At 40.8% G+C, this 25405-nt stretch overlaps 1 pseudogene; it reads left to right on the top strand.

The window, feature by feature from the left end:
- LOC144368638 (autophagy-related protein 16-1-like) overlaps positions 1-25405 on the top strand; it is a 27639-nt pseudogene extending 2234 nt beyond the window's left edge.

The following is a 25405-nucleotide window of genomic DNA, read 5'->3' as shown; positions in this document are numbered from 1 at the left end:
TAATTCCCTAGAAATCCTATTAAGAGAAACTTGATGTGTAACTGTTTTAAATATGAGAAATAAAACCTTTAAATTTATATGGTAAACATCAGAGCAATTGAGCATTCTAGGAATGTTCCTAAGTTGTACCCTGAGAGCCTTGACACACATAGTGTGATCAAGAATGGGATGTATATTAACTAGCTCTTGTTTTCTAATTCCCTTTGGTTCTTCTCCGAGAATTGCTTTCTTTCCTGAGCCTCTTAACACAACACTCAGAGGATTGGCTCTGTATAGCCTCTTCCTATCCCTGCCAAGTTAACCCACAGCCTCCAGTTCCTGCTGGCTCCCTCCAGTGTGCAGGCCACCCTCTTTTGTTCCAAATTTCTGGTCTCTAACTCCAGGCTTAATGTTAACTGGTTGTATGCCATTGGCTGGCCCCTTTGCCTCTGTGAGCTACTACCCTCCATCTGTTAAAGGTGGACCTAGACTTCGATCATCTCTGAGGTCCCTGCCAATTTGACTTCTCCTTATGAAAAACGAGACACACACTTAACAGGGGAACTTGCCCCAATATGTCCTCTTCAGTACAGGCTGTTCCTACATGTGCGTGTTTCATGCTTCATCCTTCTTTTCCTGGAATATGACAAGGCCTTTATTTTTCTTCAGACCACATAACGTAGTATGAACTGGGTAATAAAAGGACAGTAGTAGGATCTGACCATATGACATGCTGTAGGGCTATGGCTGGGGCACCAGGGATTTGGGTGCACAGGGAAGCTTATCCTCTAAGCTGGAACCTGGAATCTCCTCCAGACCCAGTGCATCCCCTTGACTCATTCTTTTTACTACCTCCCACCATGTTTATGCCTTCCTGCATGCTTTGCCCTAATTCCAGTGTCTGGGCATCATAAGTGGGGTCTTACAGTTCCATCTGAACAGAATTCTTTTGTTTACTTGCAGGTGAAATCGTTAAGGGTCCTTCTGTGTGCTCCAGCATTGAGACCCTTGCCTTCCAGGAGCCACAAAAGAAGCAAAGCCACCACAGGTCCCTGCATTGACAGGTCACATGATTAGTGTATGCTCATCTTCATAAGCAGCCACCAAACTGTTTTTCAAAGTGACAGTAACATGTATCCCTCTCAACAACAGAGGATGGAGCTGCAGTTGTTCTAAATCCCTGCCAACACTTGGCATTGTCATTTTAATTTTAGACATTATGATGGATGTGAGTTGGTCTTCATTTTTGTTTTCCTGATGACTCGTGCTCTTGAGCAAATTTTCAGGTGTTCATTGATGTTTACATTCCTTTCTTTGTGTAGTATCTGTTGAAATATTTGATCCTTCCTTAAGTTGCTTGTCTTACTATTATCCAAATTTGAAGATTTCCAATGACCATAAATCTTGTCAGATACCTGAATACTATTAAAATTGTAAATATTATATGTGGCTTATCTTATCATTTTCTTTTTTTTTTAATTTTAACATTTATTTATTTTTTCTTAGTTCTCGGCGGACACAACATCTTTGTTGGTATGTGGTGCTGCTGAGGATCGAACCCGGGCCGCACACATGCTAGGCGAGCGCGCTACCGCTTGAGCCACATCCCCAGCCCTCATTTTCTTTTTCTTGATGGAAAATTTCAAACAGCAGAAATTTAAGATTCAAATAATGTTTAATTTAACTCTTTTTTACATTAATAATTTGTCCTCTTTATCTCAAATATAAGAAATCATTACCAATGTAGAAATTCAAGACCAGAAATTTTTTTCACCTTAGTTTTCTTCTCCAAGGTTAGAGTAGCTTTTATTTCTAATGCAAAAACAATGAATTAGCACACTGAGAGACCAAGCTGAAGTCTTTCTCTAAATAGAGCACCAGGGGTAACAGCATCTATAACAAGAAGATAAAGAAGAATAAAAGGGAAGCTAAGGTAAATGAGTCCCAATCTGACTTCTAGAACAAAAAATAAAAAGACACATTGGGCGAGCACAGAAGAAAAAATAACATAAACATAAGAAAAATGTCCTGGCTTGTCTTCAGATACAAAGACATATAAAGCATTAAAGAAAAGTTTAAATCACACATACATATGTGTACACACACACACACACACACACACACACACACACACAGGCATACCCCAATGGAAATTTATCATTTTAAAGTGTTCCATAACCAGAGTAAAAAGAGAAAGTACAGATTCTTCACAAAAGTACAGAGGAATTCACAATAGTAGTACATAATGAAAAATACAAAGTAAGATCTTATTATAAAATTACTAATAATATAACTGTGGACTTGATAGCAAATTTTTAAAAGAGGTGAATAAAATAGAAGCATGAGGTAAAGCATGTTATTACTAATCTCTTAAATAAGTTTCATATAATGCCAACAAAATTGCAAGATGTTGGAGAAAATGGTAACAAATTATTGTGTAGGAAAACTGTGTTACCCAAGGCAATTTTCACTACCCCAGAAAGCATTTCAAACCCATGTAAAAGGGAAATATGAACTGGCCAAGACTCCAACTGTTCTTTTCACCATGTGTCAAAATGAGAAATCACCAACTGGCACATTTCACTGTTGATGTTTATTTATGTTACTATTTTCATGGCTGGTCCCTAAGATCTGAGTTGGCAGAGGCAGAAGCTCTATTTTTACAGACCAACATCCCTAAATTATAGAAAGAAAGTACATTTTCTCTTTTCTTATACTTAATGCAGAATGACTTTTTTTCACCAAAATGTGTGTGGATATTTGATCCTCTAACAGTCAGTCAGTTCTCTAGTGGATCCCCTCTGGGAGCCCTATAATTCAATTCTATGCTGACACTTCTTAGAGAATAGGGTTAGATCCCACAGTTTGAGGGTGATTCTTATGAGGCTGTGCTCCACTTTGGATTCCAAAAGCAAGCATAGGCTGTGGGGGGTGTGTGTGTGTGTGTGTATTTATATTTTATCATATAAACATTTCATAAATCTATTATATGTATAGATAGTAGGCTATAAATTGGGGTTCCTAATCCCCTCCTCACTTTTGGTTAATTTGCTAGAGCAGCTCACAGAACTCAGGGAAACACTGTGTTTGCAAATTTATTGGTCTATCAACAAAAGATATTACAGAATAGATTGACAGATGAAAAGAGAGAACAGGTAAGGGAGAAGAGGTGCAGAGCTTCCGTGCCCTCTCCAGGAATGCCACTCTCCAGGAACCTTCCCATGTTCTGCTACCTGAAAGTTCATTCAAACCATGCCAATTGCATTTTTAAGAATAAAACTGAAAATACTTTAGATGAAGGTATGTAGTGTGTCAATGTCTAGGTCAATCCTGACATGCCTGGTCATATTACTGGAAAGAAGTAAACTGTTCTGTGCTGGGGCAGAGTATCACGAGTCCTTGACAGCCTGTGGATTTCCAGATTTGGGCAGGTGGGGAGTGGTGCTTCTTGTAGTAGACTTGATATGTGTTGGGGGTGAGTTAAAGTCAGAGCTCTAAATTAACAGTCAGCCTGAGAAGGGCACCTGCCAAGGCATTTGCAATAAGGAAAAAAACTGCCAGTATTCTATTGACTGTGTCCTCCTTTCTCTGGGGAGCAGGCATTTTAGGAAGTGTCCACAGTGGGCCTGCAGGAGAGATGAGAGGACCTGTCCAAGAAAGAGCATGTGCCCTTCATTCTTTTATTGGTTTCTTTCTCTTGCTGTTGTCTGCAATCTTCCATTTTTCAGGGTAAGAATGGGAAAATATCTTCAATAAAGATCAGAAAACCAAAAAAGATGTCCCATGCTGAAATTAAAAAAAGACACCCAAGGTGAAAGTAAAACCAAATCAATGAGATATAAAAATATAAAAGCTACCCCTATGTATTCTGTAACATCAGGTTCTACTCTAAACAGTGCATCTTTAGGATACTTCCCTTTGCTCTACTCAACGTCTTGACAATATCAGTGACTGCTCTTTTCTTTAGGCAAAGAATAGTGTAATCTACATAGAAATTATATATATATATATATATATATATATATATATATATATATATAATATTAGTATTCTAAATAAACCATTTGTGACAGTCACTATCAAGAGTATCACTCTATACTGACTAGACTAAAAATAATTGTCCTCTGGGGCTGGGTCATGACTCTGTGGTGGAGAGGTTACCTGACATGTGTGAGGCCCTAGTTTGATCCTCAGCAACACATAAAAATAAATAAATAAAGTAAAGTTATTGTGTCCATCAACAACTAAAAGGCTGTTTAAAAAGAGGAAGAAACACAATTGTCTCTCATGAAACCTTATTTTAGGGGGTACTCCTATAAATTGGTAGTCCACCAAAAGTTTTGATTGTGTGCTTTTCATTCTCATTCACTTTTGTATAAAAATTCTCTTAAATATGATTTTCTCTTACATTTTCATTAGTATGTAAATTTGCTTTTCCTTAGAATCTTTGTCAATCCGATTTTTAAAAATCAGCTTTCTTGGGGCTGGGGTTGTGGCTCAGCAGTAGAGCACTTCCCTAGCATGTGTGAGGCCCTGGGTTCAATCCTCAGCACCACATATAAATAAATAAATAAATTTAACAGTATTGTTTCCAACTATATCTAAAAAATAAATATGAAAAAAATTTTAAAATCAGCTTGTATTGTTCTAAAATTGAAAAAAATCATATTGATATTCCTTTTGAAATTATAGTCTTTTATGAATCTTTTAGGCAGAAGAAAAAATTTAATTATATTGAGTCTTTCTAAGAAAAATCAATCCAAGTCTCTTTTTGTGCATAACTTAGTATGTTAAATTATCCTTCCAATAGATTTTGCACATCTCTCTTATATTGTTTCTGTAATTATTTGGTTTGTTGTTGCTATTATGAATGGATCCTTTCTTCCTTCACATCTTGTGGTAGTTGCTGTATATGTAGCAGTAGTGATAATAATAGAAAAATGTGCTGAATATTAACCATGTGCAAGTCAATTGTTGTAGTATGAACATAGAAGTGTCCCCTAAAGAACTCAAGTATTAAACAAAGCAACCATGTTCAGAGGTGAAACAGTTGGATTACAAGAGCTGGATTGATCCATTTGATGAATTAAAAATTTGAATCAACTATTGTCTGGTAACTGTAAGCAGATGAGTCATAATGGGAGGAAGAAGGTCAGAGAGAGCATGACCTTGGGCTATATATGTCCTGGTCCCATCCTCTCTCTCTCTCTCCCTGCTTCTTAGCTCCCATGTGCTGAGCAGATTTCCTCCATCATATCCTTCCCCCATAATATTTCTGCCTTGGAGCCAGCCAGTGGTAATCTAAACACTCTGAAATTGGGAAACAAAGTAAGTCTCTCCTCTAAAAGTTGTTCTTGTATTTTTCATCAAAGCTCATTAACATAACAATGGCATGTTTTTAGGTCAATCAACTCAATCTTTATAAATAAGGCATCAGCCAGGTCTTATATGCAGAGAGTAGAGTTCCCTCCAGTAATTATATAATTAATTACATATAATTATATAATTAATTATATAATATAGTGCAGTTATATTACATTAAGGGATATATTCAAGATATTTCCATAATTTATAAATTTTCCATGAAGGACAGAGACCTCTAGTTGGATTCTGCACAGCTAGAAAAAAATGGAGCCAGGAGGAAGGTGCAAATACAGCACAGAAGTATTCCAGTGGACACTGCCCCCACAACTTGTGCCACTTAACACCTTGCTGTCAGGAACCCAACTTCAAGGGACCCTACCGCCTGGATGCGCAGAGCACTTCCACTGGACATGTACTGACTTCAAAAGAACACAAATTACCTACATGCCTCTCCTACTCTGAATTGCCCATATGCACATGTAGGTTTGTCTCACATGAATTCATCTCATTGAAGAATCAATGCCAATTGGAATTCTTACTTCAGATGAGACTGGGAAACTGCACTTTAAGGGAAAAGTTTTAAAATATATATATAGCAGATATTCTCTACATTCACTTAAATGCTGTGCTAATAATTCCCTAGAAATCCTATTAAGAGAAACTTGATGTGTAACTGATTGTTTTAAATATGAGAAATTAAACCTTTAAACTTATATGGTAAACATCAGAGCAGTTGAGCATTCTAGGAATGTTCCTAAGTTGTACCCTGAGAGCCTTGACACCCATAGTGTGATCAAGCATGGGATGTGTATTAACCAGCTCTTGTTTTCTAATTTTCTTTGATTCTTCGAGGATTGCTTTCTTACCTGAGCCTCATAACACAACACTTAGAGGATTGGCTCTGTACAGCCTCTTCCTATCCCTGCCAAGTTAACCCACAGCCTCCAGTTCCTGCTGGCTCCCTCCAGTGTGCAGGCCACCCTCTTTTGTTCCAAATTTCTGGTCTCTACCTCCAGGCTTAATGTTACCTGGTTGTATGCCATTGGCTGGCCCCTTTGCCTCTGTGAGCTACTACCCTTCATGTGTTAAAGGTGGACCTAGACTTCGATCATCTCTGAGGTCCCTGCCAATTTGACTTCTCCTTATGAAAAATGAGACACACACTTAACAGGGGAACTTGCCCCAATATGTCCTCTTCAGTACAGGCTGTTTCTACATGTGCGTGTTTCATGCTTCATCCTTCTTTTCCTGGAATATGACAAGGCCTTTATTTTTCTTCAGACCACATAACGTAGTATGAACTGGGTAATAAAAGGACAGTAGTAGGATCTGACCATATGACATGCAGTAGGGCTATGGCTGGGGCACCAGGGATTTGGGTGCACAGGGAAGCTTATCCTCTAAGCTGGAACCTGGAATCTCCTCCAGACCCAGTGCATCCCCTTGACTCATTCTTTTTACTACCTCCCACCATGTTATGCCTTCCTGCATGCTTTGCCCTAATTCCAGTGTCTGGGCATCATAAGTGGGGTCTAACAGTTCCATCTGAACAGAATTCTTTTGTTTACTTGCAGGTGAAATCGTTAAGGGTCCTTCTGTGTGCTCCAGCATTGAGACCCTTGCCTTCCAGGAGCCACAAAAGAAGCAAAGCCACTACAGGTCCCTTAAACAGGAGGAAGCCTAGGCCTAACCCCCTCACCACATCTGAACAACTGTCTATCTGCTAAGGAGCCACCTGGGCCCTATTCCTTCAAATCTGGTGCAGGTCTGAAGAGGTGATCAGAAATGTCTACTACTAGGGTAGGCAGAAAGACAGAATGACTTCCTGGCAGTGATGGAACACCAGTAGTCAAATACCACCAAGCCTCTCAATAGACAAAGTGCACCTAAGAGTGCATGCTAAACCTCGAGACACTGCTTCTGAACAGCCTCAGTGACACAGCACCTGTCACAACACAGTTCTCACCTCAGCAGCTCTCCTCAGAAAATCAACTCTGGGGAAATGGTTGCCTCTTACACAAGGGTCATGTGGTTCCAATGTAGAGCTCCTTGGCAGTTCTATAAGCACCCTAGTGAGCAGCAGGGCCCTGCTGGACAGTGTCAGTGAGACTCAGCTGGCACCTTTCACAGATCCACACCTGACCAGGTAGCTCCTCTAGGCCAAGCCAGGCTGGACTTTGCACTGCACCATCAGGTCTGACCTCTTTGAGTCCATGTGAGGAAGGAAATTGATGACTTGCTAAGAAGCCCTCTCATTTATAGCCTAGAACAATCTGCTTCCTTTATTCATTCATTCTCCAAATTTTACTGCCCCCTCCTTTCCATTAAGTATGCTGTGCCATTTTGCTAACCTAACATCCCTCGGGGGAATATGAGACTGATGTCCACACCAAGCCTATGCAAAGTCTTGCATATGGCAGCCTCTACTTGTTTCCTAGTGGTGTGGGCCAGGCCCCAATTATACTGAAGCCTCCTTTGTGTCTTCAGAGTGCTCCTAGGACCTGAGTAGGTATGCGTAAATGTAAGATAGAGGTTTATTTATGTTGCTGTAGCCATTGTGATGTTGGTTGAAGGCCAACATCAATCATAGCAGGCAGGGTGAAACTGTAATGGTCTTTCGGTGGCTTTTTTTTTTCTTTTAAAGCAAAGTTTGTATAAATAGTTTTATTTTTTTTGTCTTTGTTTCCCATTTCTACACCAGTCCCTAGAATAAGTGTTAAGAATAGAAAATAAAATAAGCCAAACCCAAAAAACCAAAGACTGAATGTTTTCTCTGATAAGCAGATGCTGATCTATAAAGCGGGTTGGGGGGAATGAAGGAACTTTGGATTGGACAGAGGGGAGGGAGGTAAAGGGAGGAGTGTGGAGGTGTGAAGGATTGTGGAATGAGAGGGACTTTAATACCCTATATACATTTGTGACTACACTACTGGTGTTGACTCCACCATGTTCAGCCAGAGGAAGTGATCCATTTGTGTACAATACTGTCATGTATAATTAATTAGAATAAATTTAAAAATTAAAATTAAAAATGATAAAAATCTTTAAAAGAATAGAAAATGAAACTGTCATGAAGAAATTTATTGGCTAATTCTGAGGTCTAAGTTTAAAAAAGTGACAATTTTTCCTCTTTGCCATTTTTCAAGAATTTCTAAGATAAACAAGTGATTCTTAAACTTGATGTGCCTTTACAGTTTCACAGGGAAGGACATATTTTGCTGTTTGTTCTGCAGCATTAAAACTCAGGAGTCAGTATGGCAGTGGAGAATTGGTTTCTTTCCATCCTGGGTTTGAGTAAGATAGAGAAGAACATTTTCTTTGACAAGTCTTCATCTTTGATGACTGTGAGGCATGGAAAGCTTTTATAAAAACAGGACACAGTGTGAGGGAAAGGCAGGAAATGCCCAAGTGTGTATTTAGCTAGACTGTGTTAATCAGGAACCTGTCTCAAAGTGTATGTTCCCCTTTGCAGTGCCCAAGAGGGCCAGGCAGTCTATCAACCTCCATCATCAGTTTAAAGATCAAAATTAAAAAATAATTTGAAGATTTTCATTTCAAAGGGGGTCTGTTTCACAGTCGGCTATGGGGATTGTGGGATTTTTTTATTAAAAGATTGCTATTGTTCATGTAAAACATGAAAAAAAAATTCAGTGTATCTGATAGTGTGAACTTGGGGGACTAGATACTCAGAGCTATGACCAAGCAGAGGGATTCATGCAAAAAAAGTGTGGTGCTTTCCTCTCCTGGGCTCAGTTCTGTTTCACACTCTCTTGCACTCCAGATGATCAGTGATGTCTCTCCAGCAAATGCCTGATGAGATCATGGGCATGCCAATCTTGGCATCTGGCCTGCAGCACCTGGCTCCACATCCTGCCCCAGCTGTGCAGAATTAGTGGGAATTGTTTTGTGTTGTTGGAAGGCTTCTTGGATACTCAGCAAACATCAGCCTTTTAATTTTGGAGCCTTATTGTCATTCAGATGTGTACCTCTGCAGGTGTACAAAGTATCAGATTTTACTGCCAGTGAGTTGTACTTGAGAGACATGTCTTAAATTGTATGATTTTTGGAGAAGTTTATATACTTTCTCGGAGACAGGATAGCCTTTTCTTTAATATCCATTTAAAATCTATTCATTTCATTTAATGGGAGTGTCAACTTGTCACCAAACAGGACTCTACTTAAAAGAAAATTTAAAACTCTTTGGCTTATATGTGTAGGCTGGGTATGGTGGTACATGTCTGTAATCCCAGCAGTGCAAGAGGCTGAAGCAGGAGGATGGTGAGTTCCAGCCAGTCTCAGCAAGGGCAAGGTACTAAGCAACTCAGTGAGACCCTGTCTCTAAATAAAATACAACATAGGGCTGAAGATGTGGCTTAGTGGTCAAATGCTCCTGAATTCAATCCCAGATACACCCCCCCCACTCCCCACCAAATTGCTTCTACACCCTGATGCCCCTTGACTATGGGATGAGAAAGTCTTGCTTCTGAACAATGCAGACAGTGTGCAGGCCAAAGTACAAATGCTGGACAACTTCCTGGACATTGGGATGGCCTGCAGTTGGCTTAGGGGTGGATCTGATGACAGTAGCAAGGACCCCATTGATGTCAACTATAAGAAGCTCAAAAGTGACATTAAGGTAGTTGACAAAGACTGTGAAGAAGCAGAGTATGTTAGGACACAGGCAAACATGCACAATGCCTATGACCTGGAAGTTTGGATATCTCTAAGGTAGAGTGCAAAGGGGAGAGCCAACAGTACAAACCCTTTAAAAAGCTTCACAATCAAAGGTTGCTGTGGCACAGGTGCAGGACCACTAACTTTGCTGGGATTCTGTTTCCCTGTCTAGGCATAGCCCTGCCTGAAGCACCTGTGACAGGCTACATGTTTGGCAAAGGGATATTTTTTGCTGATATGGTCTCAAAGAGTACCTACTATTTCCGCACATCTCAGGGAGACAAGATAGGTTAAATCCTGTTGGAAGAAGTTGTCCTGGGGAACATGTATGAACTGAAGCATGCTTCACATATCAACCAATTACCTAAGGGCAAGCAGAGTGTCAAAAGATTTGGGCAAAACTATCCCTGATCCTTTGGCTAGAATTACTCTGGAGAGTATAAATTACTGGGATCTCATCAGGTGTTATCGACACCTGCCTGCTATACAATGAATACATTGTCTTTGATATTGCTTAGATAAATAAGAAGTATCTACTGAAACTGAAATTCAACTTTAAGACATCTCTGTGGTAAACAGAGATGTGAGTTTCACCCTGTGACTCTAATTTGAATTAACTGTGTGCTCATGCACCAACACACCCAGCAGAAACCTCAACTAAGCTGCCAATGGATGTTACCTTTACTAAATCTCCTTAGAAAGGGTTTTTACATGAACAGGTTAAAAGGTTTTTCTCAATTTTTCAAATCCCTTTTATGTTTAATGTTGCATTGGAGGGTTTGAGGGTTCTATCTAGCCAGGCACAGTCTTGACAGATACATCTGACAGTAGAGGGAAAGTGAGGGAGAGGTTTTTGGTTTGTTTTGTTTGCTTAGACTAGTCCTATTTTTTTTTAAAACAAGCCAAATTACAGCACTTGCCTTATTGGTTTCCCAAGAGATGGAAACAATATGTTTCCACCCTTTTCTCTAAGTGTTCAACTTTAGTTTTAATTCTGGCAATGTGTGATGCATTTATTTTGAGCTAAACATAAAAACTAATTTCATACTAGAAATGTTACAATTAAAAATATTTGTCAATATCATCAGTGATCATTTACCTATTAAGTTTCTCAAACCAGAACTCTTAAAAACACAAATAGTTTTTGGAAGTTACATACATTTTCTTTCAGTTTCCCTTTTTTGTATTTTTATTTAGAGACAGAGTGTTGCTTAGTTGCTGAGGCCGACTTTGAACTAGTGATCACTCCTGTCTTAACCTCCTGAGCTGCTGGGATTGCAGATGTGCACCACTGTGCCCAGCTAGAAAACAAATCTTGTCTGGTCTTCTGGTGGTGATATGGACAGAAGCTAATTGAGCCATGTATGAAATGCTTGCTTGTGCATCAGTCCTATGATGAACCTGTCACCTGCTTACCCCACTAAATTCACATGACCAAGAGTGGAGGAAGCATGAGTCCCCAAGGGACAATCAAGGTGCTATTACCAGAAGAAGGGGAAACAGAGGCTGGAAATCACAAAATAGAGTGGCAGGTATTGCCACCATTCCACCCAGGCTCCTTGGGAGCCTGGACACCTCATCACACACAGTAGCCACCATAGCTTTCCAAACTTCCTGAGTTTGAAATAAGCTGAAGAAGCTGGTGGGTTCCTTCTTGCCCTCTTCCTTGATTTTCTCCAGTACAAGTATTTCTAACAATTTTAGGACACCTCTGACATCAAGAAATTCTCTCAGATACCAATTACTGTCCAGGGAGTAGAAGAGTTGAAATAAAACATTTGACAAATTCCTTGACACTGACCTCCTAAGGGAGTCTAAGTTCCTTTCCTCACATATTTTGCCTCCTATCCCAGAAACGTCCATAGGTAAAGTGGTATGATACTTTGGATATTCTTCCTTCTAGCAGGAAGTGGACATCTCTTTATTTGGGGCTTTCCAGCCTCTGTTTCCCCTTCTGCTGGTAATAGCACCTTGATTGTCCCTTGGGGACTCATGCTTCCTCCATTCTTGGTCATGTGATTTTAGTGGGGTAAACAGGTGACAGGTATGTCATCCTTCTGGCTATAGAAATTGGTCTGGGGTCAGGCATGTGACCTAAGCTGATCCAATGAGGCTCAAAAGCCAGAATGTTCTTGGGACCCATGTAAAAGATTGGTTTCTTTTCAGCATAGCTGGGTTATAAGGTGCGTGTCTGGAGCTCCTGGGAACCCCAGCTCACAGAGTCTTCTGAATATAGAGGACAGATGGAGACCTTAAGTGGAAAGAGGGAGGGTGGGACCAAATACACTAATGATAGTGTTTGAACCCCTGGGTCTATTCAGGTCTGAAATATGTATTTCCACCTCTGGGTGGTTCAGTCAGGCAAGCCAATAAATCTCTTCTTCCTGAGTGTAGCAGGAATTACTTTTCTGTAATTCTCAATCAAAAGGATACTAACTAGTAAAGGGCCAATGAGGAACATGGGATGGAGGAGCAATTGGAGCAGACTTCTGGAGGACACTACATCTGGGCCCATCTTGAAGATTAGGGGGCACCTACAGATACCTAGAATCCCATGTGGTATGAATGCCCGGGATAACACGAGAGACTGGAATTTTTTGTCCACAGCTGATAAGAAGATGCCAATGGACCTGAAAAACTTTTCTAAACATAGGTAAAGTGATATAGCTGAACCACAAGTCAAATAATGCTTTTCAGGGTGGTTTTTCCTAGAGAAATAGATCCTGTGCCTGATTATGGGTAACCCCTCAGGCCCAGGATATCAAAGCAGCTGGAGTGCACCCTTTACTCTGAGAGGAGCCACCAGCTAAAGGGGAAAGGGCAATACACAGAGGATAGGTGCTGGGTCATTCCTTGTTGTCCAGGAAGTTCCTCCAGGGTAGTTTAGCCACCATGTTTCTCCCAGGTTCCCTAGGGAGCAAGGATGCTTGCATCAATCAAAGGTGCATGGAAAAAGCTGAGGGTCAATTTCTCAAGTCTCTCTAAGCCATGATCATTTCATTCTTGCGTCTCAGTATAGTTCATTGTTTTGGGCCCCATTCCTAGACTTCAACTTCATCATTAATTCCCAATTGTGTACTTGCTCAAAGTTTTACACTGGAGGTTACTGTCCTTATGAAGAACTGCATGGCTTCCTAATAAGAATAACAGGAGATGGTAGAAAAATTAAACCTGATTTAAAACAACCTTAATATTTAATGTTTATTTTTAAAAATCAGCCTTTGCAAAAAGTCTCATATAGCACCCAGAGAATGTGTCAGCTTGGATAAAAGGTATGAAATAAAGCCACAATAGAAAGGGAACCAGTCAAAATTACTAGGCTCATAACATATCACAGGCTCTTTGAACACTTTAAGAAATTAGCTGAAATGATTACAGCTCATGGAGGATGACTGAGAGCTTCCAAGACTGATAAAAGCTCATGTAATGAGTTGGAGGTAATGATGCTTTCTTGGGGGATGGGTGGGGGAATGAGTGGAATTGTCTCTGCTGCACCCTGGTTCCCAGGATGCCAATAGAAGTAAACACAGATTGGTTCATTAGGAAAGGCTCTTTACTGCAAAAACAGCATTTGCTCTAGAGCTAGGCTCCCCTGCATGTTGCCACCATAGCTGGCAAACGGGTTATCAGCCACATGGAAGTCTCTTTATCCCTACCTTATCCCCTCCCTGTTCCCCCACTCTCTGCCCTGTTCCTGACTCAGTGCATTCTCCTTTTCTTCAGTGACCAGCTAGGCCAACCAACATTTGTCACCATCTTTTCTCTCTGTACTAGACTGGTCTTCTTTTCATAGTCACTTGCTATACATATTTTGGGTCTATTATTTCCATCATTTAGTTCTAGAAGGTTGCCACAGTATCAGCAGTAGATAATAAGTACCAGGCACTGTGCTAACTGCATTGCTCACATTGTCTCATATAATCCTCACTATAGCTCTTCAGTGTGCACTGTCAGTATTTCCATTTACTCCGTGAGTAGTAACATGAAGTTACCAAAGGGAACTAGTGTAACTGGGATTTGAACCTGAGCAGGCTAGCCCAGGTTCTTCCTGGTGGGCCTTTCTCCCTGTAGACACAGGAAGTAGGCGAGGCTGCTGACGTGGGTGGTCTCCCTGTATGGTGTTGCAGGTGGAGTTGTGGGTTTGCACTGCCTACCTAGTGGGAGACCCTGGAGTACAATGGATGGCCTATGGGCTTTGGGTCAGACAGACCCATTCCAAGCCTTATCTCTGCTATTTACTAGTAAATTACTCAATCTTTCCAAGGTTAATTTTTTATTACCTATAATAAATGTCACCTACCAGGATGATGTTATGCTCAAATGAGATAAATATTTGTATCAGTGCCTAGAAAAATGAAAAACAACTCAATAAATGGTAACTTTTAATAATGGTAATTTTTCATTTTTACTGATTTTGGCAGTACTGAGGAGGATTGACCTCGGGGGTTCTCCATCACTGAGAAACACCCCCAACCCTTTCTAATATCCATTTATTTATTTATGTCCCTAATTTGCTGAGGGTCCCACCAAGCCACTGAGCTGGCTCTGAATTTTCGATCCTCCTGCCTGAGCCTCCTGAGCCACCAGGACCACAGGTATGTGCCACCCTATTAATTTTGTTTTTATAATATATAAATCCTTAGTTGTCACTGATCTATCCTGGAAGTTCAAGATTAACAAAAAAAGGTTTAGGCTCATTTGGTAGTCAGTTTTGCAAAAGTTAATGATGCTGTATTGATTTGTTTCCCTCCAAAATTCACTATAACTGCAGGGCTGGGGAGGAGACATGGGATCTTTAATTCAAAACACTATCAATTCAGCTGGTCTGTTTTTTCTGTTATATGACAGGATCACAAATGTTAGGAAATTATGAGTTGGGCATGGTGGTGCATGCTACAATACCACAGCCTAGGAGGCTGAGGCTGGAGGACCACAAGTTCAAAGCCAGCTTCAGCAACCTAGGAGGCCCCTGCAACCCAAGGAGACCTGTCCCAAACCACAAAATAAATAAGCAAAGGGCTGGGAATGTGGCCCTCCTGGACTCAATCCTCAGTATTCCCCCCACCTCCCAAAGTTAGAAAATAAAATTCTGGCTATAGAAATGGAATCTACAACAGTACATTCAAGGCCTGGTTCATCCAGTCATTGCATAAGCATTAGCTGAATGTCCACTAAATGTAAGGCACTATTACTAGTGCCTGAGGTATGGGGAAGAATGGTGATGCCTAGCACAAGTGCAATGACTGAGTAAGAAAGGAAGTGGGCTGAACACAGAATCCTTGGAAACACTAACATTTAATGAGTGGGAGGAAGTTCTGCAGCTGAGGCAGAGAAATAGCAATAGAAGAAGGACAAGAAGAAGAGAGCTGAGAAGGGGCAGTGGCCATGAGGCTGGACTAGATGAGGTGAGGGAGGCCCAGCACTTGCCTTGGATCTAAAATTTAAAGGGGAACAAAAGTTGTGTACAATGGCACATACCTATAATCCCAGTGACTTGGGCAGTTGAGGTAGGAGAACTGTAAGCCTGAGGCTTGTCCTTGCAACCCAGCAAGACCCCCCCAAAAAAGGGGTGGAGATATAGCTCAGTGGTAAATCATCCTTGTAAAGGGCACCAAAAAAAAAACCCTCAGCAATAAAATCATATTTCAATGCAACATTTAAAATAATCAAATTAATATAAAATTCATGATGAACCAAATATCAACATTTTACATAAAAACAGGATCTGAATCTGCACCTGAGATCCTTCCTCACATATCTCACCCTGTGTTCAAATGGAAAATGTTAATTAAGACAAGAAAAGAAAACTGGAAGTCTAGATTTGGCTGCACAGAGGTTGCTGGTAACCACGGTGAGCTTAAGTGTCATGACTTGAGGGTTGAGAAGCCAGATGACAGGTACTGACATTTCTCAAAGCATGATCTGTGAACCATAGCATCAGAGTTATTGGGAGCACTTGTTAGAAAAAAAGGTCAGGGCCCTATACTTAATCTGTTAAATCAGAACCCTAGGGGTGGGGTGGGTGTAGGGAGGTAGACTAGTAATTTGTACTTGTAATTTTAAATTTTTTGCTGGGCCGGATTAAAACCCAGGGTTTCGTGATGTTAGGTAAGCACTCTACCATGGAGCTATGTCCCCAACCTCAACCTTTATTTTAAACCTCTTTTATGCACACCAAAGGACAACATTAGGGTGAACCTAGAGACATATTCCCTTTGGTCTGTGTTCTAGGTCTGAATCTGATTAATACTTTTTTAAAAAAGTAGGTGCCCTTTCTCACTGAGTTATATCTTCAGCCCTTTTTATTTTTAAAAAAGTTTATTATGGTGGAGCCGGGTATCAAATCCAGGGTCTCATGCTTGCCAAGCAAGCATTCTACCACAGAGCTCCATCCCCACATCTCCAGCAGCCCCTACTTTCCATTTTAAGACAAGGTCCTGCCAAGCTGCCCAGGTGGCCCAAAACTTGTGATCTTACCACCCCAGCACACCCACAGCTGGGATTACAGTTATGTGCCACCACACCAGGCTGTTTAATAATTTTATCAGTGACTTAAATGGAAGAAAAAAAACAGCTCTGTTTAATTAAGCCTTCAGTCCTGCCCAGCTGCAGACTCTCTGGTTCATTCACTCCTTTATTCAGCAAACCAGTGCCAGCCCTCCTAGATAATAGAAATGCAGAGCTGAACAATGAAGGAGACAGATGCAGCTTCTTGTCTCTCAGTGGGGGTGAAAGAGATATTGACCAGGTAGTAACAATCAAATGTTATGACTATCAGGCAGAGGGAGGGCTGTGAGTACAGGTAATGGGAACCTCAGGTTCTCAAGTAGTCTGGGCCTCAGTGAAGGGCTTTCTAAAAACTGATGTTTAAATTGAGGTCTGAATATGGGAGTAGGACTTAGTCAAATAAGGAGGGAGTTTTCAGAAGGGGAGGGGGTTCAGGCAAGGAGAAAACTCTATAATAAAAGGGTCTGACTTGGGTGTAGTGGTGTACACCTATAAGTCAGTTATTAGAAAGACTGAGGCAGGAGGATTAAAAGTCTGAGGGCAAGCTCTGGCAATTTAATGAGACCTTTTCTCAAAACAAAAAAAATACAAAGGACTTGGGTTATATCTCAGTGGTACGGTGACCCTGGGTTCAATCCTTTGTCCTGCCAAACAAAACAAAACAAATGAAATGATCTGAGATGAATCCACAGGCAGACCAAGAATATCCCCAGATCTTTCCATAATACAAACCACCTCAAAGATGTCCAAATCTGCTTTCAGTCCTGCTCTGCCTACACGGCTCCTGAACACAGGAACCTCAAACTCAGCATGTCCCAAATCAAACTTAACTACACCTAAACTTGCTTCTTTTTTATGTTCTCTTCCCATTCACCTCGTTTCCCAAGCCAGAAATATGAGAGTCATCCTGAGGCATGAGTGGAGAGAGTAGCTGGGTATATAAATATGGAGCCCAGATTCCAGAAGGAAATTATCATGAAAACGCATGAGACCACTTAGGGAGAATTTGATAGTGTGAGCAGAGAAGAGGTAAAATAGATGGAGTCTCAAGGAACAACTACATTTAAGGGAAAGTATTCCCTTAAAGAAGAAAAAAATGAGGAACAAAGAGACTTGGCATCACAGAAACACAGGGAAGAGTGCTTTCAGAAGTGGGAAAGTTTGATTGACAAATGCCACTCGGGTCATATATAAGGAATGAGGATGTAGTCACTGGGCTCCGCAATTAGAAAACCATTGGTAATCTTGACAAGACCAGCATCAGTGGAGTTGGGGCAATGGGAATTAGACTGCAGTAGGCAGAGGAAGAACCAGGAGAGGATGTGGAGACAGGGAAAGTAATAGCCTTTTCAACAAGCTTCACTATGAAGGGAAGGGTCTGGTGCAATTTACATTTGAGGCATGGGTTTAATTTTAATTTTAATTTTAAGGCAAAAGAGATTCCAGCATACAAAATACTGATGAAAAAAGCTGGCGATGAGGCAAAAGGGAAAACTACAGGAGAGAAAAAATAAAGTCCTTGAGGAGATGGGAAGGGATTCAAATGTTGAACAAATGAGAATTGGTCCTAAGAACTTCAACTCTGATAGGAGAAAAAAAGAGACAGAGGTCAGACTGGGGACACACTTACAGGTTGGGAAGATAGGAAGTCAGTGGAGTTCTTGACTTTGGGGATATACATTTTTTTAAAATTTTTTTTTATATACATATTTTTTTTAACCATCAAATGTCCTGTTGTAAAATATTAGAGAATATCAAGAGAAAAGCTCCCTTAAAGCTGTTCTCTTTTTCTTTTGAAATTTTCTATTGTTTCCACCACTCAGCAAAGGCTACCTGTTTCTTAGGTAGGATCAAGCTTACAAGGAACAAGCTGGATCCTTGGGAAAACTCCTGCTTCAATTCAGGGGAAGTCTTGCCTTGGTCTGTTTGAATGAAATTGCTGAGGATGTGATTCCTTTGTCAGCATCTTTGCCAGCATCGTCCCACTCTTGCAGAAAGCTTAAGAGCCTGCTAATTACTGCCTGTACTTTGATAGAAGTCATGATCAATCAGTAGTCCTGAGGTTGGCTCACTACCCCCAGAGGACACTGGATATGTGATTCCAGGAAGGGTGTCCACTTAGCCTAGGCAAGCAAGACAACTCAGTGGACAACTGTGGATCAATTTCCAACCCTGGAACCACAGCTGGTAGTGGATAGTGGAGGCAGCTGGACAATGAAACCAAAGGGCAGTGTCTTCACAGGATACTAATAGATGCAATATGGAGAGGAGAGACCCTCTGGGTTGGCAGAATAGGACACTGCAGGCTTCCTACCTTCACAGCTGTGTGAGGGGGTACATTTTCTATTTTTGGCTCAGTTTAAGCTTTTTGATGTTCCATAAACAAGACAAACATATATATTGGGCAAATCTGGTGTTTCAAACCCAGCAACTGCCAGGAGTGGTGGCTCCTGCCTATAATCCCAGCAACTGGGGAGGCTGAGGCAGAAGGATCAGGAGTTCAAAGCCAGCCTCAGCAACTGAGAGAGACCCTGTCTCTAAATAAAATACGAAATGGGGCTGAGGACATGGCTTGGTGGTCGAGTGCCCCTGAGTTCAATCCCCAATACTCTCCCTACCCGACCCCACTAAAAACAGAAAAACCAAACCCAGCAACTGAAAACTACCCTCTTGGCTCCTTGCTGGCAGACCCTCTTCTTTTTCCTTTCTGTTGCTATCCCCTCCCTACACGACCGTCCAAGGCTCCCAACTCTTTCTTTTCAGATGCTCCCAAGTGCGTCTCTCAAAAAAGCAACCATTTTCCATGGAAATTAAAAAAAAAAAAAAATCAAAGAAAAGCCTGTCTAGGGGCCAGGTGGGGAACATTTTAACTAGACAAGAAGCTCCTTTCAAGTCCTCTTCTAACTTTCTCCGTGAAGAGGAGGAAATCGCAATAACTTTTCATGGTCTCCAAGGCGCCTCCACAGAGCAGAGCCTGGCAGAAGCAAGGAGCAACCCTGCGATGCTGGGGGCGCCCCTGAGCTGCTCAGGCTCCTCTCGCCTTCTCCCAGGACGAACTCCGCTGGGATGCCCTACACTGAGGCGCAAGACCCTGGGCACCTGCGCCCCCTACTGGCCTCAATAGACACTCGGAAGCGCGCGGTTCTTCAGGTCAAACGTGGGTGACAGTTTAGAATCTAAGTAACTGACTGAACTGCTCCCAACCGCTTGAACCCAGGACTGGAAACTGAGTCTGATCATCCCACCTCTGAGCCTAGGAGCACCTTTTCCTATTTCAAGTATTTTCTACTTGTACGGAAATAGGACAATAGGTCCAAATAGAAGCAGGTGTCCTGCCGAAGGATTTGGTGGTCAGCGGCTTAGGGTCACCTGAGGACAGAGGGGGTCTTGCAGGGTCATGAGGCTCACTGGCCACGAGGTGGAGACCTCCAGTGCCAGCAAGCATGGAGCCCTCAGAGTCACTGGGGACAGGAAGTCCCAAGCTTGCACACCCAGATTCAAAGTTAGTTATTAGAATTAGTTATTCCCCCCATCTTGATTATTATTGCTGTTGTTATTCTTTGCAGTATTGGAGATTGCCCCCAGAGCCTTTTACATACTAGGCAAGCAATCTGCCACCGAGGTACATTGCAGCCATTTTTATTTTATTTTGTGACAGGGTCTCACTGAGTTTTCCAGGCTGGCCTTGAACTTGAGATTCTTTTGCCTCAGCCTCTCAAGAATTGGGAGTACAGGTGTGAGCCATCATGCTCAGCCCTCTATCTTTATTTTTATAGGACCATGAATGAATTGAATAATGTGTGCCCACATCAGTGAAGATGGATCTTCTTTTCCAGTCCTGAGTCAAATACTAATCTTTACACAGGCAGAAAAAAAAATTGTCTCATCAGTTATTGGCGTCTACCTTAAAGCAGTTGAATTCACATTAGAAAAAAAAATCACACCCACTTTATTGTATTGCTCATTTTGTACATTGCTGGAATTAATTTGTTAATACTTTATTACAAACTTGCATGTATGTTCATGAGGGTTATTGATCAATAGGTTTTGGGGTTCTTTGGTTTTGTTTAGAAGGCAGGGATCTCTTTTGTATTAAGGTCATGCTGGCTTCACAAAATGAATCATGAAGTATTTCCTCCTTTTCCATCTTTTGAAAAAAATTCTGTAGCTCTTGTAATTTTTTTTCTTTAATTGTTAACAGAATTACCCAGTTAATCAATATGGACCTCAAGATTACTTTTTATTATTAATATGGTTTTAATAATAGAGCACTATTCAGGTTTTTTGTTTCATTCTGAGTTAGTTTAGTAGCTTGGGGTTTTCCAGAAATGAATCACATTTGAATTCATATGTATAGGGTAGTTCATAATGTTACAATATTCCCATATTATGCTCTTGATATTTTTAGGATCTTTAATGATATCCCATTGCCATTCCTGATAATACTAATGTGTGTTTTCCTTCTTTTTCCATAAATACCAGTTATAATTTAACATTGTTTACTTTCTCAGAGAATAAAATTTTCAAAAATTAGAGGAAGAATTGTGGGAGAGAGGATCTGAACTGTGGAGTTGGAGAGTCAGAAGAACCACTGAAAAGGTAATGAAGGTAATGCATAGAGCTGATATGTCAGTTAACTCAAGTGTGACCTCAAAGAAAGAAGTGCTGGACTCACATAGGGACTTATTCCTTGTGGTTCTGCATCCAGATATCTGGGTATGGGTCTCCTGCCACTGCAGGTCTATGCTGGCAGCAGTCACGAAGAAGAGCTCCATGCAAATGGAGGAGAGCAAGGGAAAGCTGTCACCCACCAGTTCCTCTCCATCTCTTCATCACCACATTAAACCAGAAGAGTTCTAAAATTATAATGTAGACTTACTCTCATACACATTTATTTTATAATTAATTAATTAGGTATATATGACATCAGAATGCACTTTGATTCATTGTACACAGTTGCATCACAACTTTTCATTTCTCTAGTTGTACATTTCTCTTTTAACTAATTTCTTTTTGGGCCAATTCTGAGAAGTGCACAACAAAGGAAATTCTGTGGAACTTAGTTCCAATTAAGCTGAGTTGACAGGGCACAAAATACAAGATCCTTTAAAATAGATTTCCAGACAAGGAATATTACCAGAACAAAAGGTGATCTTTCATAATTATAAATAAATTGATATTGTTAAAAAAATTTTCTTTAGTTGTTGATAGACATTTATTTTATTTATTTATTTTTATGTGGTGCTGAGGAGTGGACCCAGTGACTCACACATGCTAGTCATACAGCTACCACTGAGCCACAACCCAGCCCAGGAGTTGATATTTTAAGAAAACATGAAATTCATAAATGTGCATGAAATTCATAAATGTGCATGCATAAGAGCTTCAAAAATGGAGAAAAAATGACAAGAACTAAAGGAAATCTACCATCACTATATAGAGTTATAAACATTTGTTGTCTGTAAATGGTAGAACAAGTACAAGAAAAGAAAAAAAAAAGTGTATGGCTATAAATTATTTAAATACCACAAAGATTTAAAGAGTATTATATCCAGCAGATATTAAAGACTTATTCATTTCAGGATTACATGGAACATTCACCAAAGTAAACTGTAAGGTACATCGTGGTTATAGTTTTAATCTTGTATTTTCCACACATACTTAAGTGCTGAATGTTTGGTCCCTCACTGATGGCACTATTAGGAGTGGTGGAAACTTTGGGAACTGGGACCTATTTTGAGGAAGTAAAGTCATTGGAGGCATGTCCTGGAAGGGGGCAATAAGGATTTGGACCTCTTCTGCTCTCTCACTTCCCACACACCATGATGTGGACACCTTTGCTCCACCACATGACTCGGACCAAAGTGTTTGGCTTCACTACAGGTCAAAGGAAAGGGGCTAAGAATCCATTTCAAAACATTTTGCTTAAACACATCTTTTCTTCTTTTAAGTTGTTTATCTTAGGTATTTTGTCACAGTGTTGGCAACTTAACTCATACAATCATAAAGTGAGTCTCAAGATTTTCTTAAGAATTTTTTTCAGAGTATATTATTTGACAACAGAATTATGTGTCAACAATGTAAATATCTGAAAGATAACCAAACCTTTTGGAATTGAGTAATGTATTTCTTTTAAAAATACATGTGGGTTAAAGAAAATAATTACAAGGGAAATTGGAAATTATTTTGAGCTGATGGATAGCTTGAGATTCAACCAAGCGACAGCAATAGCAGGTAGTTGAAGAAGTTCTTAAAAGAGCATTTCTACTTCCACCTGCTTACATTAGAAAAAGACACAGGGATAAAATCAATGAAGTCTTGAGCTCCCACCTTGAGAAGCTACAATAAAGAAAGGAATTAAGCCAAAGTAAATGAATGAAGAGAAATAATAAAGATAGGAGGAAAAATAAAATAGAAAATGATGACACCATAAAGAAAAACAAGAAAAGAAAATGATTCTTCAAAAAGCTGAGAGCAAGACCAAGCAAGAGAGAGAAGTGCAATAAGCAATATCAAATACAACAGGCATCTCAACAGATCCTAACATACTACAATAACGTAGTATTGTGTATCTTTCTGTAAGGATCTATTGTATAAAAAACAAAGACAACATAGATTAAAACAATGACAACACAGATTTTTTAAAAAACTTGAAGAACAAATAATCAAAATTCATACCAGCAAAAAGTGAAAAATCTGAACAGCTATATACGTATGATAGTAACTAAATTCTTAAAAACGTATCAAATGTACTCTAAAAATATTACTTCATTGGTGATTATGTAAAATATTTAAGAAATAATACTAATCTTATACAAAGTTTTTCTGATAGCATTCCCTGGATATACAATACAGCCAAACCCATCTTATGAGGTCAGAAGGATCCTGGTCACAAAATACCCAAACAACACTTAAATGTTTTATTAAAACTTATATATAAACTAGTATTACTTCTTCAGTGCTGGTGATTAAACCCAGGGCCTGTGAACCCTAATCAAGGATTCTACTGCTGAGCAAGGACCTCAATCATCACAAGGACATTTTGAGATAATAAAATGACAAAACTAATATCCTTCATGAACAGAGACATAATAAACACCACCAAATATTAGGAAAGTAAATCTCAAAATATAACAAAATGGACATGGTATTGGGGGAGCGCCTGTGTGTGGAGCTGATCTCTGGGGCTACTGTCCTTCCCGCGTCCTTTGGTCACCTTATGCCACAGACTGTGGTTGCCGACTTCCACTGGGCTAGGAGTCCCTGAGGCACTGTGGCAGCATGCCACTTTTTCAGGCCTCAGTGTTGCCTGCATTTCCAGCTGATGCGCCACCTTGTGGCGGAGCTGAGGCGCTGGGACCAGCTGCAGAGAGAGTCTTTGGGGAGATAATCCTGCAGTTCCTGGACACAGTGGCACATGGAATGTTGACATGTCCAACCAGACCCTGAAGGACAAATATGATGCCCTGCAGGGCACTTCTACTGCCATGGAGGAGAAACTGAGGACAACTACTGCAGAGAACCAGGAGCCAGTCACTAGGCAGATGGCCAACAAGGCCCAGGAAGCCAGCTGCCTCAATGCAGAGAAGGAAAAGGACTCCAGGAGACAGCAAGCCTGGCTGCAGAAAGAGCTTGCCAAAGCCACAAAGGAACCGCTGCCCATTGAATAGGATGATGACACTGAAGTCATTGTGGATGGGACAGAGCACACAGAGGAGATCTCCCCTGTGCAAGCTATCAGTAGAGCAGCTGCTAAGTGACCCTCACAGCCTGCTGGAGGCCTTCTGGATTCTATCACTAAGATCTTTGGGAGATGCTCTGTCTCTCCCTTTCCAATCCCCCAAGACAATGTGGGCACTCATCTTGGTTCTGGTAAACATATGAGGGTACCAACTATTGCCTATGTGTCTTTGATGCACACGGTGGGGAAGTTAATGCTGTGCAGTTCAGCCCAGGTTCAGGGTTACTGACCATGGGATGGAAGTGCTAAGTTATGGGAAGGATTTAGAGACAAATGTGAGTTCAAAGCCTACCTATCTGGTAATAATGGTGGAATTACAAGCATTGAATTTTTAATTTTTTACTTTTTTTTTTTTTTTTTACTTTTTACTGCTTCTTTTTAGTTATACATAACATTTGATAGTGCTGGGGCTTACAACTTCAAATTATTTTGCAAGCTGAATCTGGACTGTGGATTATTATTGATTATGGCACATGCTCACAGGACATAGTGGGAAAGTGTTCCCTGCTGATTTCCTGCTGGACAATGCATGGATATCTCAGGAAGTCATGACCTGACTCTCAAACTCTGGGACCTATGCAAGAAAGCATAAAGACAGCATTTGCAGGATTCAGTTGCAATGATGTTGTTTGCACAGAGCAATGTGTGATGAGTGGGCATTTTGACAAGAAAAGTCATTTCTGGGACATTCCATCAGAGAGCGTGGCTTGAGAAATGGAGCTGTTGGGGAAAATCTTTGCCTTGGATCTAGACCCAGAAAGGACTGAATTTCTGAGCGCTTCCCATGATGACCTGCTGAAAATCATTGATTCTCAGACAAATGCCCTCAAGCAGAGGTTCAGTGCGCCTGGATTCAAGTGCAGGTCTGACTATAGATGGCAGTTATGGTGGCAGCAGGCTTGGCCAAGGGCTCTCTCTACTCCCTCTTATGTCTGGATTGTGTTCACGGGGGAAAGAGATTCTTTCAAAAACAGCACAGCTGCTCCCTTAGGCTGAATTCAGTGAGGCCCGACTGCTAAGGGAGCTAGACTTATAGTGCATGGAGAAGTTCTCCAGAATTCTTTTGCTGTCAAGTAGTCCCTGCTTGGGTGGGTGCAGCTGGACTTGGAATGCACTGGGTCTGGTTTGCAGTCTTGACTC

The sequence above is a fragment of the Ictidomys tridecemlineatus genome, chromosome 11 (genome assembly GCF_052094955.1).
Source record: "Ictidomys tridecemlineatus isolate mIctTri1 chromosome 11, mIctTri1.hap1, whole genome shotgun sequence".
Lineage (NCBI taxonomy): Eukaryota > Metazoa > Chordata > Mammalia > Rodentia > Sciuridae > Ictidomys > Ictidomys tridecemlineatus.
This window is presented reverse-complemented; position numbering and strand designations above follow the sequence as displayed.